The sequence below is a fragment of the Ochotona curzoniae genome, unplaced genomic scaffold (assembly GCF_017591425.1).
Source record: "Ochotona curzoniae isolate NIBS_2020 unplaced genomic scaffold, NIBS_Ocur_1.0 contig_1302, whole genome shotgun sequence".
In the NCBI taxonomy this organism is placed as follows: domain Eukaryota; kingdom Metazoa; phylum Chordata; class Mammalia; order Lagomorpha; family Ochotonidae; genus Ochotona; species Ochotona curzoniae.
Window position 1 is genome coordinate 5432602 of NW_024465035.1, and position 20270 is coordinate 5452871.

Consider the following 20270-nt stretch of genomic DNA (forward strand, 5'->3'; position numbering starts at 1 on the left):
AAGGACAGATTTTTCATAAATAAGATGCCAATGATCTCAAGGTTAATTTTTACTCTTCAGTTCCCTTCCCTGGTTGAAACTGCTGATGTTGCAGAAAGACTGACAGAATCAGGGAAAGCTTTATTTGAAAGACGCCCTGTCAATAGTTTAGACTAAACCCCCATTTTATTAAAGAGGAAATAGGTTTCTTCCAAGTAATTGTGGCTCAAGAAAGTCAATAATTACTAACAGTGGTATACCTATAATATCTAATAACTATATTATGAGGACACTTCCGAAGTTCATGGATAAATGGAATTGAAAGCTAAATCTGTGTTTGCATAAGAAGTTTGAAACCAACACAACATTTTTTTAAAGATTTGTTTATTTGAAAGTCGGAATCATACAGAGAGGGAAAGATGAGAGAGAAAGAGAGAGAGAGAAGCATTTCATGTAAGTGGAGTCATATCATATATGGTATTTTTGTGTTTGGCTTTTTTGATTTTGTTGTCAAGATTTATCCATGTTGTAGTATGTATCAGCTTTTAGTTCCTTTTAATGTCTGAGTAATACTCTACAGCATGGATATATGACACTACAATCTTTTTTTCAGTGGGTGGCTATTTGGATGATTCCTATTGTTCAAGTATTAGGAATCACGCTGCTATGAACATCCACACCAGAACTTTTGTGTAGATGAATGGTTTTGTTTCTCTCTGGTAGATACCTTGGAATGGGATTCTTGGTCTTCTGGTAACTATGTTTAACATGTGGACAAAGTGTCACATTGTTTCTACATTCACACCAGCAACATACAAACCTGTTCCTCTGCATTCCCACCAATACTTGTTATTGTCTTTCTTCCCATGTGGGAGACCAGGAAGAGGCTCCTGGCTCCTGTCTTTGGACCAACTCGGGCATCTGGGGAGTGAACCAGCAGATGGGAAATCTGTCTCCCCTTTTCCTCCCTGCAACTCTACCATTCCAATAAAAATAAATCTTTAAAAAAAAAATCTTCTGTTTCTCCAGGTGCTAAGACCATGGAAGAGGACAGCCTTCCAGAAAAGAGAAAGTTAATGATTGTAGTCTAGGTTGTAAAACTCCAACTTTCTCAATCCTTCCCTGTGTCGCAAACACTTCTACCCCAGGTTATTGAGATATGCCAAGAAGCCACCTTTCATTAAATGTTAACTTTCTGTGGCTATTAGATTCAAGGAGAGCTTAACTTCCCTGTTTCTCCCTGACATCCTGAAGTTTGCATTGGGGTGGGGAGCGGGAAGGCTGGATTCCGAAGCCAGCACTGACGGCCAACTCACTGCAGACCAAGTTTCTTACATCAGGAGAACAGAAACGGAAGACGAGGACAGGATGATTCCAACATGCCAGAGTGGGAACCTCAGCTCCTGGGAGAAGATCAATCACATTTCTAAGTCTAAAATTTTCAGACCCCAGGAGGATCTGATGGAAGGACGCGAGGAAGACAGTGATGTGAGCAAGTGCAACTTTACTGAAGTGTGTGTGCCATCTTAGAGGAGACAGATTCCAAACCAGACGAGGGACACCAAGAAACCCCAAGCTTAAGCAGCTACCAAGTAAACCAATTCACCGTGCTCTTACGCCACTCACACAGTCAAACTCTTGGAGACTGAGAACTAACATCCCAACTGCACCTCTGGAGAGAAAGCTCCACAGAACAGCAGGCAGCAACCAGCTAGCTCTGCCACTCGCTGTGAGTGTACTTACCGCACGTGGAGCAATCGCAGGGCATTGTCAGGGCCACTGCCGGGACAGGGGCTTCGAGGGTGACATCTCCTTGTGCTTACACTGCTCTGGTCACAACTGTCTGGGGAGACCAACCTTACCCGGTGCAAACAATAAACTACTTTCTATAGTGTAGTCTGTTTTGTAATATATGGTAAAGCTAGAGGGAAAAGAAGCTTAGTGAGACAGACAGGGACATGACCAAGCTTGCAACTTTTTGGCAGGTTCTGCTACCAAAAGAAATGGACATGATTTAGCAAATAACAATAACACAACAAAGGCTGAGTTGGAAATAAATATGCAAACAACATCTTGGAAGTTTACACTGCTAAATCCTAAATCAAACACACAACAGACAGTATTTTCCAACCACCACCAAACCGGATTTCTGTCTTCTTGCTTTGGCAGCCAAAGAAAGGAAAAGGGAAGAGAATAAGAAGCACAGGTCATGTCATCTCCCCTCGGTCCTCCACCCTTTTTTGTCTTCTATCAAATGCCTGCCTCAACCTCCCTTGGTTCATCATCCCTCACCTGGGAAATTTGCACCCAGCAGCCAACACAAGGCTCTGCTAAGAATGTGGAACTGCAGCTGGAAGAGGGGCATACGCTTAGGGACAGCGCCCTCTAGTGGTAAAGGCCTTGTCCCGCACATACGCTGTCCACTCACTTTGGTACCTGCATGGGGACACAAAGCCTGCCCATGGCAGAGCTATCGCCTAAATCTCGGTCTCCGATTTGGTGCTTTGGCCCATTTCTGGGAGCTCATGGAAGGAATCCCGACTTTTCCTGTCAGTAGGGGCAGTGAGGGCACATAATCATGGCTGTCCATGGTCTTGCTTCCATTGGTTTTCATGCCCTCTTGATTCAGCCACAATATCACACCATGGTCTAGCCAGACATGCTTCGTCTCCATCAAAAACCCCATCAACAAATGCAGGACCATACCACTCTTTTCTCTCTCTCTCTCTCTCTCTCTCTTTTTACCAGTTATTTGTTTTTATTGGAAAGGCAGATTTACAGAGGATAAACAAAGAGCTTCTGTCTGCTGGTTCACTCCCCAAGTGGCCACAACGGCTGAAGCCGAGGCAATCCATAGCCAGGAGGCAGGAGCCTCTTCCAGGTCTCCCACATGGGTGCAGGATCCCAAGGCTTTGGGCCATCCTTGATTGCTTTCCCAGGCCACAGGCAGGGAGCTGGAAGGAACGTGAAGCAACCAGGACATGAACTAGCACCCATGTGGGATCCCAGCACTTGCATGCAAGGCGAGGACAGTAGCCTCTAGGCTACCGTGCCAGGCCCAACCTATCCCATTTTAAGGACATCTTCATCTGAGCGTATGAGAACAGGACTAAAGCAAAATTGCTTATGCCTTTGTCTGCCAAGACCAAGACAAATACAACTTATCAGAAGAAACAGGGACCTCGGCGGCCAGCATTGTGATGCAGTAGGGCAATCTGCCACCTTCTATACCTGCATCTCATATCAGGGCACTGGTTCAAGTCCCAGATGCCGTGTTGCCCATCTGGCTCCTTGCTAATGTGCCTGCAAAAGCAGTGGGAGACAGCACAAGTACTTGGACCCCTGCCAACCACAAAGGCAATGGAGATGGAGTGCCCATCTCCCAGCCTCGGCCTGGTCCTGCCCAGGGTGTTGTGACCATTGTGGGAAGTGAACCAGTGACAGAAGAGATCTCTTTCTCTCCAAGTCTCTCCCCCTCTGTCACTCTGCCTTTCAAATAAATAAAAGAGCTCTTTAAAAAAAAAAAAGAAGAAAAATAGACCGTAGCTTAATGAACAAATCTACTAATGATGACTTGCCCAGTCATCCGGCGTTGCCATTTATGCAACTGTTGCTGGATCTTGCACTCAAATACTAAAATGCATGAGCCAGTCGCTTCAGGGACTGGTGTTGTGGTGTATCTGGTTAAGCCTCCACTTGGAATGGGCTGCCAAATCCAGTGTTGATGGCAGTTCAAGACCTGGCTGTTCCATCTCCAATCCAGCTCCCGCCAACGCTCCTGGGAGAGTAACTGAAGATGGGCAAACTCTTGGACCCATACACCCATGTGGGAGACCCAGAAGAGGCTCCAGGTTCCTGACTTCAGTATAACCCAGTCTTGGCTGTTGCGGGAATGAATCCACACATGGGAGTTTCTATCTCTTTCTCTCCCTCCTCTCTTTCAGTAACTCTGTCTTTCAAATAAATGTAAAATAAACCTTTAAAAAAATTACCCTTCAAAGGCACACAGTCTACTCAGGGAACCAGGATCACTTTGTACAAGAGCAAATACAGAAACCCCACATGGTTAAGCCTCGAAGTAAGGGGCTTATCTTGTAAGTTCAGTAAAAAAAAAAAAAAATGAGCCTTATCAGTTCTGAGTGAAATGTCACTACAAACTTTATTACACAATAGCTATCAGTGGGCCCTGTATCAGTGCTTGGTATGCAGCAGGTACACGGCGAAGACTTGTTAAAAACACACATGAAGGTGATATTTCAGAACAAATAAAGACTGAGTTGCAATGTTATTTTAAGAATATAACACTTCAGGTGTCCTAAGGAAACACATACAGACTTGTACAACTTGGACCAGGGGCGGTGGAAAGAACAGCAAGGCATTAGAACACACATTCCCCATCATGAGTCCCTCTCGTCTATAAAACAAAAAGGGTGACCTCCGCTTGGATCTCCCACATGGGATGGAAGAAGCCCAAATCCTTCTTCGCAGGATCCAAGGTCATCGGAACAACAGCCAGGAGCCCTGAGCAGTCCGCAGAAACAGAACAGTAAACTTCCTTCGGAACTAGGGAGAGGAGCTTTCTCTGGTCCTTACTTAGTTCCAACTTTGGATCCCCACCCTATCTTGCAATGACCATCAGGATTGCTCTGAAGCCTCCCTCCCCGCCAAAAAAAGAAAAGGAAAAAGGAAAAAAAAAATTTAGAATAGATAGAGAACAACAAGGAAAGCTAAGAAGCAGACAGGAAATGGTCAGCGTGGATTCACACATACCTTACTAGATGGGACACAGAGATTAGTTGCTCCTCACTGGGGAATGGAAGATTTCTCTGCACACCCCTCCTAAAACTGTTCTGCACCTCAACTGTTGACATATGCCTTATTAGAGTTATAAGCCAGTTTGGACTATCCTAAAATATGCCAAGTTCAGCAAAATTATGCTTCAACACTATAAACTGGCAAATACTAAAATGAAAATAGACATGAGAGAGTTGAATAGTACCCTATAACCATTTTAAGGTGTATACAGCTGGTTCTGTATATAAACTAAAATTGAAATGTCAACAGAGTAGTCACAGGAAGTGGTTAAGAACTTGCATTTTTTTTTAACATATTGGTTACTCAATACCATGTCAATTAATTCTATAATGTTGTAAATTGTTGTTGATGTTGTGTTGGGGCTTTTAATTGATCGGGATGATATTCTGCCAGCTCTACCTTCAGACCAGAGGTGGTCTCCCCAAGTAACCATTGAATTTATCTGGACAATAAGATGCTGGACTCTATGCTTGGTATATGTTTGCAAAGAAAAAATCTTGACTGAATTTGAACTGTAATACTGCAACAAGGTGGAGGAATCCACTATGGGGGGAGGGCACAGGGAGGGGTTGGGGGAATCCCAGAGCCTATGAAACTGTGTCACATAATGCAATGTAATTAATAATAATTTAAAATATGGGTGGATCTTCAGCTGCAAAAGGCTCTGATCTGGGAAACAGAGTGTAGGTGCTCTAGAAATGCTCATCATAAGACGTCCCTCTCCCCACGCGAGGTCCGGGCCCCTCTCCCCACGCGAGGTCCGGGCCCCTCTCCCCACGCGAGGTCCGGGCCCCTCTCCCCACGCGAGGTCCGGGCCTCTCTCCCCACGCGAGGTCTGGGCCTCTCTCCCCACGCGAGGTCTGGGCCTCTTCTCGGAAATCTTCTCAGGAGGGCAAAGGAGGCCACCACTCAGCCACAGCATTGGCAGAACCCACGCTAACGCACCCTGGAGACTCCAGAGGACCCAGGCAGCAAATCTCTTTTTAAATGTTTTTTCATTAATTCCCACTTAACCAACTAATCCATAGCCTGACTTACCAGATGTTTTTGACTAAATAATCCCAGACAGAAGAATGTCTTGCTTATGTTTCTGAGACTGCCATTTGCCAAAACTTCACAAGATTTGTTGCAAACGGCACTGGACCATAGCTCCCCTCTCTCGCCCCCACATCAGGAAGCCCCTGGACAAGCCCTTTTCTCAATGCCCAATTCCCACTGCAGTTGTAGTCTGCCCTCCTGGGGCTGTTTGATCTCTGGTATCTGGGCGTGTGCCTCATTACTGATGCTGCTGTTAAGAATTTGTGGCATGGCTCTGCTCTTCTCATTGTCACCCGTCACACCAGAGTGTCCTGGGACTTGCAAACATCTCCCATAGAAGGAGGCATCTATGGGTGTGGCCTGCTCAACAACCCCTCTCTTTGGAAGAACTGTTTCCTCCCTTCCATGCCACATAGGTGCAGAAATCCTCATGGAAAACAAACTGGGCTTAGGATTGGGTTTTGACAGTCACTCAACTGATGCAGCCAAGAGTGTCTGAGCTTGACACCCAGAATTGTGGTGCATCGGTCAATACGTAGGCTTTAGCTAGACACATTAGGAGAAAGTGCTGCTGCCACACTTGTTAAATTTATGGAAGAGAACTTTGCAGCTTCTGGAATCTTCCTGCCACCACAAAGAAGCAGCCTAAGGCCAAGAGATACATATCTGATGACATCAACTGCAAGCACCTTAACAAGCCTGACCCATCTCTGGGTTTCACTGATTCACCAGCAAAAGTCTCCTGACTCACAGGCCCTTGGCAACTTTGAGAAAGCTTTGATTACAACAGCCACCGGAGAACCAACATTGGGGCATTCCTGACAACTCCTTCCTACTGGGAACCTCTCAATCCTAGTTCCTCTGGCATCCACAAAACATTGATCCCACACCAGGTCTTCCTCTATCCCAAAGTTGAACTAAAATCCCAGCTATACTCCATGACCTCACGTGCCTTTGCCCTGGCTGATGCGGCCGAACAACCACCTTCCACCCTCCCATTGGCCACACTCAGTCCATGCCACTATTTTTAAGCAGTTTAGGTGCTTTGTTTGTTTAACTGTACTATTTACATATTTGGTTATCTCATTGTTAGTGAGGCTCTTTGGTGCTAATACAATGCAAAGCCAGTGAATGTTCACTAAGCATAACTAACCGGAAATCACAGGTCAGTGGTAAATGCAGATTTCAGTATGTAGAAAGCTATCCTGAATTTTTTAAAAATATCAAATGTGTTTAGTTCTAGAATACTGAGGTTGGGAACAATCTTGGTTCGTTTTAAAAATTTAAATAGAGCAGACATGAAAAATTGAGAAAAAAAAATTACAGTCTAAGATGTTGTCTTCTGGGATGATACCAATTTATAACCTAGTTCTCAGCACAATAATAACACACTGTCTTTCCCTTAAAAATGCCCCAATTTCTGACTTTTAGTCTGACGTGACATAGCCCAGGCAATTATCAATCTTCCCCACTCCCCCCCAAAAAAAAACAAGTGAAAAGCTGAACCAACTGAAAAGTAACACTTCTCCCCTCATGTGGACAATCTGCTACCCCAACATGCCGCAGAGCGGCAGGGGTTCCCTCAAGACAGAGCTAAAAGTGCAAAGCCTTCAAGGGAACCCGGTCCTAGGGCAGATCCACCCCTTAAGTAAGTACCACCTCAAGAAATGAAGATCAGGGAAAAACGTCTTCGTGGCGTAGCAGGATGAGGGGAGAGATCTTTAAAAAAAAAAAATACACCAAAGCAGTCTATTCTTTACAGAGCCAGAATCAACCCTGCTGGAGTTTTCCAACAGCCAAGCTGACCTGGAGGAAGAGAATGCCCAACTCCAGTCCCTGAAGCCACCCTAAGAGACAGAATCCGGGTAAAGAGCAGCCTGCATGGAGCCGGAAATCAGTGAAAACCTGAGGCCTTATCCCAGGACCCCCGGAGTGCTCCAAGCCCCAGCACTGCACAGAAGCCTTAGCTACGGGGTCAGGAGGGAGGGGAGAGGAGTAGTCTGTTAGTAGATGGGGCTTGCACCACTTGTAAGTGATACAGCAGCACCAGCTAGCCAAAAGAAAGTAGGACTATCTGTATTCATTTGTGACAGGCCAGACTTCAAAGCTAAGAAAGTAATCGGAAACAAAGAAGGACAACGTCTAATGACAATTGGGTCAAATCTCCAAGACACAGCAATCCTTAACAAGTGTGTGTCTAATACCGGAATATCAAACAGTATGAGACAAAACTGGTGGAACTACAAGGAGAAATACATAAATCCTTTCCCACAGTAGGAAACTTCAATATGGCTGTGTCAGAAATGGACAGATCCAGGGGACAAAAAGGCAACAAGGACACAATCTAACTGAACGCCATCATTAATCAGATACCTTCCCTGAACAAAAACAGAATGCACATTCTCTTAAAGTTCTAGAAATCAGTAACAAGAAGATGGTTGGGAAAATCCAAAAACACGTAGAGATTAAACTATGTATTTCTATCTATACACTTTTAATCATTATAAGATTTTATTTGTTTATTTGACAGGCAGGGTTATAGAAAAGTGGAGAGAGAGAAAGAGAGGGAGAGGAAAAGAGACAGAGAGGGAGAGAGAGTCTTCCATCTGCTGATTCACCCCCTAAATGGCTGGGGCTTGGCCCAGGTGAAGCTAGGAGCAAGACCTTCTTCTGGGTTTCCCACAAGCATTAAGGATTCAAGGCCTTGGGCCATCCTCCACTGCTTTCCCAGACACAGTAATGGGGACCAGGATGGGAAGTGGAGCAGCCTGGACCAGTGTGGGATGCCAGAGTCACAGGTAACAGCTTTACCCGCCACTACACAGCAACAGCCCCAACAACATACTCCTAAATAAACATGACTCAGAGAAGAAATCTCAAGAAAATTCTAAAAATGAGAAAACAAGAAATCAAAACTGTAGACTACAGCAAAAGCAATGGCTGGAAGGAAATTAGAAATGGAGAGAAGTTTTAGCACATCTATGTGATCTATTAGTTTAAGAGGATCTATCAGAGGATCAATATAAAATCAATCATTATCCGAGATTCACTGTAAGAAAAAAAAAGCAAATTAAATCCAACTTAGGCAGAAGAAATAAACTGATAAAAAGCAGAGAAGAAATCAATAGAACTAAAAATAGGAGTCAATGAATAAACATCAAGAAAATTAAAGACTGGTCCTTTGGGGAAAAAAAAAGTCAATAAAATGTATTAGCCCCTAGCCAGATTAGGAACTAGGAAGGAAGGGAGGACACAAATTATTAATATTAGAAATGAAATAAGGGACATTTTACAGATCTGGATATTAAAGGAACAAAAAAAAGCAACACATAGGAACAATGCATGCCCACTAACTTAAAATGTAGATGAAATGGACCAATTTCTTAAAACAGAAAGTTTACCAGATAATACAAGGAGAAATTGAATTAGTAAATAATACTCTGCCAGAGCAAAACGCATCAGGCCCACATTAGTTCACAGGGGGTCACACTCAACATCTAATGAAAAAACTACAGCCATGAATTAATACAGCTATCATATGTCCTTTTTCTTCTCTGAACTGTTACATTTTAACACCATATTAGCGACCAGTTTATCAGAGTCCTTAATATTGAACAACGTCTTATTTTCTAGAATAAATTCTAGCAATGTATTCATGTAGTCATCCTGCGTTTTCTTTTATCTATTATTAGATTGCACTTGCTAATATTTCCTATGGGAATTTTGCATCATGATAAAATCATCATGTTACTATTTTCTTTTTGTGAGTTAATTTTGTTGGACTCACAGCAACAATATGAAAGCTTTTCTTCTTTTTCTTTATTCCTAACTATCCATGACAGTGGAATGATCTGTCATTGGGACCTTTCTGGGGATTTACCTGTGACAGCCACAAACAGTCAGCCTTCAGGAGTTCTGAACTCCTTCCAGCGGACAGGCGCGTCAATTTCCCAATGCTTTTACACACTCACATCCTTCTGCCGTTTCCCAGCTCATCCAGGTTCCATATTACTCACATTAAAACCAGATAAATTATTTTCTGTCTTCTGTGGTTATCTCAAGTTTCTCATTCCTAATAGTATGTATTTCTTCTCTTTTCTGAGTTTCAGTAACTAAGCAAATTACTGTTTTTGCTAGAGGTTTACCCCCAGAAGATCTTGCATTTATAAATAAACGCTATTGTCTTTGTCTTAATTCTCAGTTCTCTATGTTTGCCATTAGTTCATTCTATTTCATTTGGACTCATTGCATGTGGTATTTTCCCCTAACTTCTTGAATAGCATGATTAATCTACTTATTTCTGTTTTCAGTAATGAAAGCTTTTTTGAAGCAATGCATTATCCAGAGCACAGCAACAACTTTAATATGCAAGTACTTTCATCACTGTCTTTGGGCCAGATATTATTCAATTGTAGCTTTAAATTATTCAACTGGCTAGAGATTTTCAATTTTCACTTTGTTGTTTTATTGGGGTTGTTTGATCTTTGGTGGAAGTGCACTGCCAACCTTTACTAATTACTTTTTATCTCGACAGATTGCAGTTAGGGAATGTGGGCTGTAATGTTTCTCTTTTATTGGGCTCTACTGAGGTTTCTTTTATGGCCTAATAGATAAAGTACTCAAATTTTCAAATGCTTATTGGGAGCTTCAAAAGACAATATATTCTTTCGTGATGGGACAAAGCTCGTAATCAATGCAGGGCCTCACCCTTACTTCCGCTTGCCTGTCTAATCTCCCAAGGTCTGATGTGAGCGTATGCCTGCTTCCCCTAGAAGACTGGTTCTATCCACACCCCTTTGCTTCCCACAGCGTGGGCTTCACAGACTGTGACACCTGCTGGCTATTTTATGTGTATGACATACTGTGGCACTCGCTGCTATGTGACCCTTGATGACACAGCTCCATTAGATGGCAGGCTCCCACAGAGAACCTGCTCTGACTCCCTGTGTGGTGCTCCCTTGCTCTGTATGGTGCTGCGTCAATAGAGAGCCAATGGCACCAACTCCATAAAGCCTTGGCTAGAGGGAAAAAGATGCAAATAACAAAGAAAAGGGATAGTAAAAAAATAGATATAAAGCATTTCTCACGCCTCACTTGGCATATTTGTACTAACACTAACATTGTGAGGATAACATCACACTCTGCTTTCTTGAGAATGGCGCAGCATTCAGTATTCACACGTCTTTCATGTGGTGCCTCTCCCGGAGTTATATCCAGCATGTGGTGGGACTCAGCAGTTTGATCTAATCTGTTATTCTTTTTGAGTAAGATGAGCCACCTTTGTTTTATATTTCAAAACACATGCTGGAGCCTAATTTTACCATGTCTATTTTACACATTAATTTTATTTTTCCCCACTATTAGTTTTTAATGTTTTTTCCTTATCATCAGTTTTCTCTTTTTCCTATTTCTCCTCCACTGCTTACAAATTCAGAAGTTTTTTACACACAAACGCCCACATGCTTATGTATTCTATTTTCAACTAGAGCAAACTAAGTAAATCAATTTAGAAACACAAGTTAAAACATTTTAGTTATTAATTGCAACTTTCCCTGTGGTCAAGTTCTGAGTATAACAATCTAGTTGGGGAGACCCCCAAGAAACATTGTCTGGGGTGACGTCACGTTTGACTTTTTTTTTTTTTTTTTTACAATTCTGCAACATCTCAAGGTGCATTGATTACACTTTGATTACAGTTGGAGGCTGACAGACTGGTTTATATGGAATGCATTTTAGGGAAGCCCCTCAAGACATTCAGAAAGCACAATAACCTGGTGCATAAGCAGCCTCTGAAGTTCACCCAGAGATGCTGTGGATGCAACTTTGGTTTTTCTTCTCCTGCCTGGATAGTTAGTCCTTTATCCTTAAATCTCAAACTAATAAAGCTTCTGCTTTCTTCACTTTCTCTCTCCCTCCCTCTCCCTCTCCCTCTCCCTCTTACTCTTTCCCTGACTCTCTTCCTGCCCCATCTCTTCTTTCCTTTTACCTGCCTCTCCCTCCTTCCCTCCTCTCTCTTTCTTCCAGATCATAATGAGAATTTTATCTGCCAGCTCAGCCTTTTGACTTGGGAACTTTTCCATCTAACTCCACAGTTCCCCAATTAAAAGATAGACCTTTTTCACATTTTAATATTTCTTAAACTGAAAAACACCTTGTGACACACCCATTTAATATACTCATGTTAATATATCCTTTTATTTTCCCCCCCAAAGCCATCTTTAAATCAGTAATACATCTTGAAATTGATAAGTTTTGTGATCAAGGAAATACACTGTCTTATGCTTATTTGGTCCCTTTCCTTTTTCTTTCACAAAAATCACTTAGTCCTAGGTTAGCTGTCATACTGTGCAGTCCGTTTGTTCTCCTTGTTCTTGTATTGCACAACCTACACAATATCCCCAAAGCTGCTCCTGAAATCTACAGTCTGTTCTCCAAAACTCGGCTTCCATAAGGACTCTATCTTCCTTTGTGTTTGCCTCGGCATTGACACTTATTGTACCTGTTGCTTGACTGCGGCCCTTGAATTACAGAAGATGTGTGTTGCCTTGTGTGCATCTATTGCCTTGAATTCAGCGTGCTTCTCCTCTGATTACTACAATAATTCCTAATATTTGTTTTGCATACAGTAAATGCTTCCCTTTATACTGGAAGTATTTTTGCATGAGATCCAGCTTTGGGCTGAGCAGCCTTTGGTTATGTGAGGGGGGGGCGGTTAACATTAAGAATCATGAGATCCAACAGGAGTTGCTCCTCCACACTTAGAGCTCTCAGCTAGTTTATAGTTCGCTGCTACTGGAAACAGAAATTTTTACTCTCACTATATTTTTAACTGCATGTGGCTTTATAAAAAAAAATATTTATCTTTTGCCAGATGTGTTTTGCAATCAGGTATCTTAATAACTTGGTCCTCAGGTGAATAATTCTCCCTGACTAACTTAGCAATGGTATATCTGGAACAGCAAGCACTTACATAGCCTGTATGTTGTGCCGGCCACAATCTGGTATTTTTCCTTCACAACTGGCCCATAGAATAGAAGATGGAAATAATATTTAAGTCCACAGAGCTAGGAAGTCATGCAATGCTGATTTGGATTTGAACCCAAGAAGATGAGCTCTTAAATCATGACATTGTTATTTACAAATTTGATTATGCGGTGCGTGGCCTTTTCCTCATAGTTTTAAATTTATATTTATTTAACTTAAGAGGCAGAGAGACTGACAGACACTCTCCACACACCTGCAGTACCTGTGGCTCGGCTAGGCTGGAACAGAATCCAGATCTCCCACACGGAGATCAGACACCCAAATAACTGAGCTGCCCCGTGCTGCTTCCCACAGTGAACACCCTCTGCCGGTGGCACCAGCATCCCCTGTTCTAGTCCCAGCTGCTCTGCTTCCAATCCAGCTCCCTGCTAACATCCTGGAAAAGCAGCAGAGGATGGTTCATGTTCTTGGGAGACCCAGAAGAAACTTCTGAATCCTGGTCTTCTGAGGGCTCAGCTCTGGCCTTCACAGCATCTGGGGAGTGAATCAGCAGATGAAAGATCTCCCTCTGTCTCTACTCTATATGAATCTATCTTTCCAATAATAATAAATAAATCTTTTTTAAAAATTAAAATACTGTGAACATCTTTTTAAGTTGGTAAATGTGTCACATTTGTATGTTCATATTACTTGAATCTTCACATATGTCACGTATATTTAATAGTAAAATTGAAAACTTTATGCAATGATCCCATGATTCATCACTTTCTATGAATACTCTAAAATGCCATGGGCCACATGGACTCTGTATCTGAACCACACCATACTAGCTTCAGCAAATCTGATTTACGCTTCTCTAAGTTAGCCTCAGACATACCCATATTGCATATGAGAAAACTGAGGCTCAAACAAGTGGCATAGTTTGTCCAAATGTTTGAAGTCTTTTGTTGCAAAGATCATGTCTTTCTGTTGTGCTTAATTGCTTTTCTAAAGCTATAACTCCACTGCTGCTGTCACTTCTTGTTCCTGTGATCTGACAAGATAATTGTGATCTGACAACCAGGGGAGTCTACTTCATGCCAAGGGAGAGAGCTTGAGGTGTCGGTCACACGGTGCTGTCAACCAACGGGGAACTTAACAGAGGCCTTTCAGAGACCAAGTCTCACATTATGTACAGCTCCAAAAAATGGCTGTGAGCATGAGACTCCAAACAAGTTGTGGGCATCTAGCTCAGTACAACAGAGTGCCATAGATAAACGAACTGCCAGCTGCCCCAGCAGCCAGCCCTTCCTGCATTCTAGGTCTCAGCTTCGGGCAGTGTCCACCTCCTCTTCCTCTGCACCTGTCCAGGGTGCACCTGGAATAGAGGTCAAACAAGACTGACATCTTCATCAAGAAACGTGCACATCACTGGCAATGCTGTCCATGCCCACAGCTACAGGCTTCTGGGCAAAGGTGTCAGGGGCAGAGCATCTTCCCTTTAGGGAAGAGGAAAGCCACGGGCATGAAGAGGAGGCCTCTGTGCTGGACCCGACACTTCACCAGAGACGGCCGCGCATGTGGCCACTGGCTGCTGAGGAACAAACTCATCGAGCACCCATGATCCGGGACGCGAAATATTTACAACAGCAGACTTTATTCTCCCATATTCCTAATGTTTCCAGGAACACCTCCAGATTTTACCGACCAAACAGAAAGCTTGTTTAGTTTTTTTTATGTATATCTGCAAATAGGATTTCTAGATGTTTCATTTAAACTATATAGGTATAATTTCATGATCATTGCAATGACTGTGTGCTCAGCTTTACTCTATTAAAGAGAGTTCATTAGTGTAACCACAGGCAGGAAACTCGGGAACATCTGGAAGCAATGCAGGCAGGTAGTAAAATCCCACTTCCCGGGCCAGCACAGCGTTGTAACAGGCTAGCCCTCTGCTTATAGCATCAGTATCCCATATGGGTACTGAAGTCAGGACTAGAATCAGTACCCTCCCTAGGAGGCAACAGAACAGGCCCCAGCGCCCCTGTAGGAAGCTGAGATGGAGTTCTCAGCTCCGGCTTCAGCCTGAACCACATGGAACCGCTGCAAGCACTGACAGAGTGAACCAGCACATGAGAGCTCTCACTCACTTGCTCACACTCTCTCACTTTGTGAAACATACACCTGTTATAAATTTGGAAGGATTTTTGCTCAACACATACAGTGAATATATCTCTCCCAAAATATCTAAACTGGAACTCTGTATTTACAGCAAAACCCAAACAGCTAACTCTAGAAATAACACTTGAGCACCAAAAACCAAACTGCATGGGAGGTATGGAGCACTACACCAAGCTATACAAAGATCGGGGTTAAAGAGATGCTACGCTGCTGGAGTGGAACAGCGAGCGGACTGAAACCTTCAGCGCTCCGACACAACCTTACCCGACAGCCTTGAACGCAGACTCCAAAATGCTTGTTACAGTCTGGAGTGCTATTTGGAGGATGTCGCAAAGATTGCAGTTTTCAGCTTCAGCCAGAAGAGCAGCTCTCACAATCGCAGAGCACTGCAAGAGGATTATTCTGCAGGGAGTCCCTGCAGACAATGCCCTGTGGCTGTGTGTGTACGCGCCTGTTGCTGCTTTTTTTTGGGAATAACTGCAACGAGTTGGCGTCTACGTGGCAGCCTAAAGAAAACCTCTAATACTCCGATTCTCAAACTTCAGCAGCGTCAGGACCCCTCTGCCCTCAGCCTTGTTAGAACACACATCCCAGGAGATGAGGGCTCTGCAAGTATGGGGCGGGCCAGTAACGTGCATTTGTATACAGCTTCCGGGGAACGGAGATATTGCTGATTTGTGGACCACTCTTCAAATAGTAACTGTACTAAAGTCCTTTGCAGTTCCAGGAGCCCAGCCTTTTAGAACTATAGTCTCAATCATTTGTCAAATGCCTGGAAACTCAGATTTTTAGGGCACATCTACCTACCCAAAATCACCAGCAGGGGAGGTTCTTACACAGGCAAGTCAGCCCTGGAAGTCCCCAGGCCCACCGCAGACCCCACACTCACCAAGCTTTATTGGATTTCTGGACATTCCAAGCCCCCGAGGGCTCCCAGAGCTCTCTGACAGGCACCCCGGGGTGCCCAGGTGCAGTATACGGACTGCCGTTGAAGCCCCACTGCATGCACACAGGGGCAGGTGCGGGTGAATCGCACGCCACTAGCACGCAGTGTAGGTGGAGTCTGTGCGCCCTAGTGGCGCTGCACCGCCGCTCCTGGGCTTGGCCCTGGCCCGCAATGGCTTTTAAGTGAGAGTGTCTGGAGACCTCCAGCTGCTGGCAATGTGCAGCGAGTTCCAGGGAAGCGCGGGGCTGCCAAATGCAGACAGTTCTCAGAATCCGAGGGCAGCCTTCTTTACCATCTGGGGAGCTGAGGTCACGGGGGCTACTTGCCTGAGGACTCATTGTTTGGCTCCAAAGTGTCCAATTTCTGCAGAGCATCAGAGAGGAATCTCAGAGGGAAAGCCAGGGGGAGAAAAAGTTCAACAGTCACGCCCATGCTCAAGGTAGCAAGAATGTAATCCAGCGGCTTGCAAGAAAAGCAGGGTGGAGACACAGAGCAATCAATACCAATGCAAATGTCATTTTCACCCTGAGAGCAAGGGGAAAAATTTGGAGAACACTAACTCTGTTTGCATGGGTGCTTTATTTTTTGTTTGTTTCTCCCTGGTGGAGATGTTTTGTACGTGCATATCACTGGCCAGGAAGCTTATCCCTAGCTCACGTGCTTGAATGCAAACCCACCAGCCCAGTTCCTCCTGCTGCCTGGGAAGAGAGACTGGAGTTCTGATACAAAGCTTTGAGGAAACCTGGGGGGTTGGGAATTTGTCCTTACCCAGACAAGGTTTCTGGGGCACCAAGGTACCAGTCATCCTGGGTGATGGGATTGCTTTTGAAGGTCATTCACAAGTTTTCTAGCATGCTTTAGAAAGAACATAGAAGAGAGTGAAGCTATGGAGGACTGCCTTGCAGGAAGCTTTCTGCTTCATATATATCTTACAGAAAGACCTCAATGGGTATAGACCAACACTCATTTCTCTGTGCATTTCATTCAAAAAGAAAGAAAAAACTGATACTCAGAAGGTGTGATGACTGTTTTGCAGTACATGGTACCCATGGGGTCATGAGACATTCTGAACCGAGTATGCTATCAGACTGCATCGGATGAGTCCAGGTCCTGCCCAGGTGGGTGTGCAGCGTGCACTGTGAGTCACCGCTGTAACTGAGGGCTGGGAAATGCAAGTCTGGGGGCAAATGCCCTTCAGTTTCACGTGCTTTGCTCCTGCCACGTCTACACCTGTGGGCTGCACAAAGTGATCTGCTGAGACCTTGCTCAGTCACCAGCAGCAGCATCTGCAGGGAGGAGCAAGAGCTCCTGGGGGGCCCTATGTCTTACTGGGGGAGGGGCACTCAGACAGCAGGGGAGGCCAAAGACACGAGTGAGTTGTTAACTTTGTGTTTATTTGCTTTAGGCACTGCCCCGGGAAAGAGTGACTGTAGGACTTTCTTCTTACTTGCCATCAAGGGCAAATTAACTTTCCCAGTCACAATATCAGATCCAAGGGACCACAAGGGTTGATCTACAGTCTTTCCCACCTGTTCTTGTCTTCTGCTTACAACACTGAAAAAAGAAAGCACATTTTTTTTTCTCTTTTACAAAGAGGAGATAAAGCTAATATGTCCTCTACTGGGAACTGTATTTATTCTGCTAAGACACACTAACAATTTGTATAAGGAAGCAGGAGGTTGGAGGTGAGAATCTGAGGGGATGCAAGCATTAGAAGCACTAAGATTTCAATGTTCTAACACAGAAAGATCCCTATTGGACTTAAGAACAGTATCCAAGATGGTTTTCACCATTTTCTGCAGGAAAGGAAGATGCCGAATGAAAGAAAACAATCTAAAATGTCAAACTTGTGGTAAGGCTGTTTGATTGTTTTTCCATAATTCATCATTAGTTCAGCGTCCCAACATAGGAGCTGGGAGCTCTTATGCTGGGAGTAGCTATGCTAAAGAGCCACCTGACCTCAGAAGGAGAGAGATGGAACCGCACTCAACTCTGCATTCATCCATTTCCACTGGGAAATACTGACTTGTTTCCCAGTGAATTGTGAAATGTGAAAACCATGCTAACAGAGATTGCAACATGCGTTTGGATGGGAGATGACTTAAGTAGAGCATGACTGACTTTCTCCCTAATACAACCAGGATTATTATATTTAAAAAAGAATAAACACATATGTAACCCTCCAAACAAAGGATCTAATAAAGATCAGACTACCAGGAATCAAAGAAAATAAACAGAAGGCATCTCTATGAGGAATGAGACTCCCAATGAAACTTTTAAGTATACCCAGACAACAAAACCTTAGAATCCCTACTACTGACTATGCCAATAACATCCTGACCCATGTAAAGAGCAAAAATTGGAACCATTTCTCTTTCATCTCTAATTTTAAATGGTTGTGCCCTGGTGACGCTTCTTAGGGAATGGCTCTTTCTTGTTTCAATTTGCAGTTTTTTGGCGTCAATCTATTTTTGCTGTGAATTTTACCTTTTCCCACTTCCTAGTCATTTGTATCTTTCTCAATAAGTTCTTGCGGTTCATTAACTGATCATGCATAAGAGACTTTTTGATTGCTTGTAAGCACCTGAGGTTGTAAATGTCCCTTTCAACACTGTTCTTGCTACATCTCGTGGGCAATGATGTTCTTGTTTTCATTGTCATTTCTTCAGCGCCACATGGGTCAGGCAGTAACATCAATTTCTAGAAGGTTTTTGATTTTCTTTTTCATCACTAGATTTTTATGATAGTTTTCTGTTTTCCTCCCTGTTGTGGACTGTGGTCACTGGCTCTGTACTTAAGGGAATATACAATAGAAGTGTAGCAGAGACTGACAAGTCCAGATGTGGAGACAAAGTGCAGTATGTCTCTCAGCATCCAGACCAACAAGGACTCCCAGTAAAACTATTGAAAATACCCTGACAGTAGGCTGCTGGACTGTCTGACATCGCCCATGCCTACAATGTCAGGGAATCCTCCAGTAGTGGCATGATGGACTTAGGACTGTTCATGAAGGACCACCATTGTAAAACTAGAGGAAATCAATGTGGAGGGCAGGAACTTGGGGATAGGAAGAGGAAATCACACAGCCTATGGAACTGTAACATAAAACAATAAAAATAACTAACAAAAATAAATACAGGGCTACATATTTTAAAAATGGGAAATTTTACCATGTGATACAATGTGATACTTAACTATGCCTGATACTGACAGACAGAAAATTAATAATTAACATGCACTCATGATAACTGGAATCAAATACGCTTCTTTCTCTGTATTAAAACACTGGAACCGAACAAGTAGCAAAACTAAATTAGCTACTTGTTCCTGGAAATACTTGCTCCTAAAAGGTAAGACTGAGACTAACCAAAACAGCTGACTTGACAGTTTCAATCAGTTTGCTCAAGAAAAGTTTCCCCTTCTTCATCTCCATTTCCTCCCATCCAAAGCTATTATGCCATGGACTCCATCAAAACCCAGCCAGTGCTCTGGCTTGCAAAATCTAAATAACAGTCACCCATGCCAGGCCCTGGGATCTATAAAACCTTGCCCTGATTTCCTCTCTGAGACACTACCAGGACTCCGTCAATGTCGTGGGCTGCAGGAAGCCTGACCCACTGGCTTCTGGGGGTCCGCTGAGGAATATGACAGTTGATGGTGCACTCTAACCAAGGGTTTTTATATCATCGCTCACCTCAGAGGAAACGTTACCGACAAGGTGACTGGTTGGAGGCAATAGAATCACTAAGGGCTCCACACAAGACTGGGAGCCAAGTTCCACTTCCAAGAACAGCCAGAAGCAGAATTCCAAGGTTTCCTGGTTTAAAAAAGAAAGAAAGAAAAAGAAGGGTGACTCCCCACATGGCTTATGAGATCAGAAAAATCTCAAGTGTGCAAGAAATGCTAAGAAGAAACTTCATGTAGCCTTGGATGGGAAGATGACAGTGAAGATAACAGCAGAGGAGTCCCCAGGCAGGGAACAGTAGCCGGAAACCTTGAAATGCAAGTCCCTGGGATGGGTCCAAGAAGGGTAACAACTGTAGTCTTTCAATCTGACTCAAAGCCAATTTCAACACTGCTTCTTCACTTTCATTTTAAAGCTAATAAAAAGATTTCAAAATTGCTTTTCAAAAATCTTGTGGAGCAGGATAAAAATCTCATTATATCCACAATATTGGGTAACCATGCTATCCTAATTGATGTCATCTGAAGTATGATATTAAGATTTATTGGTGAGATGCCTTAAAATGATTTTCCATTTACAAACAGCAGGGTAAGGATCCTGAGCAAGCCAATCTTTTTTTTTTTTTTGCTTACACATCTGCAAAATGGGGATAATTATGTTTGT

At 43.5% G+C, this 20270-nt stretch overlaps 1 protein-coding gene across 1 annotated transcript in view; it reads right to left on the reverse strand.

The window, feature by feature from the left end:
- COL6A5 (collagen type VI alpha 5 chain) overlaps positions 1–20270 on the reverse strand; it is a 97435-nt gene that overhangs the window by 68737 nt on the left and 8428 nt on the right. The window contains exon 2 of the mRNA XM_040963046.1: positions 19617–19739. The gene's annotated coding sequence lies outside the window, so the exon portion shown is untranslated. The remainder of the gene's footprint in view (positions 1–19616; positions 19740–20270) is intronic.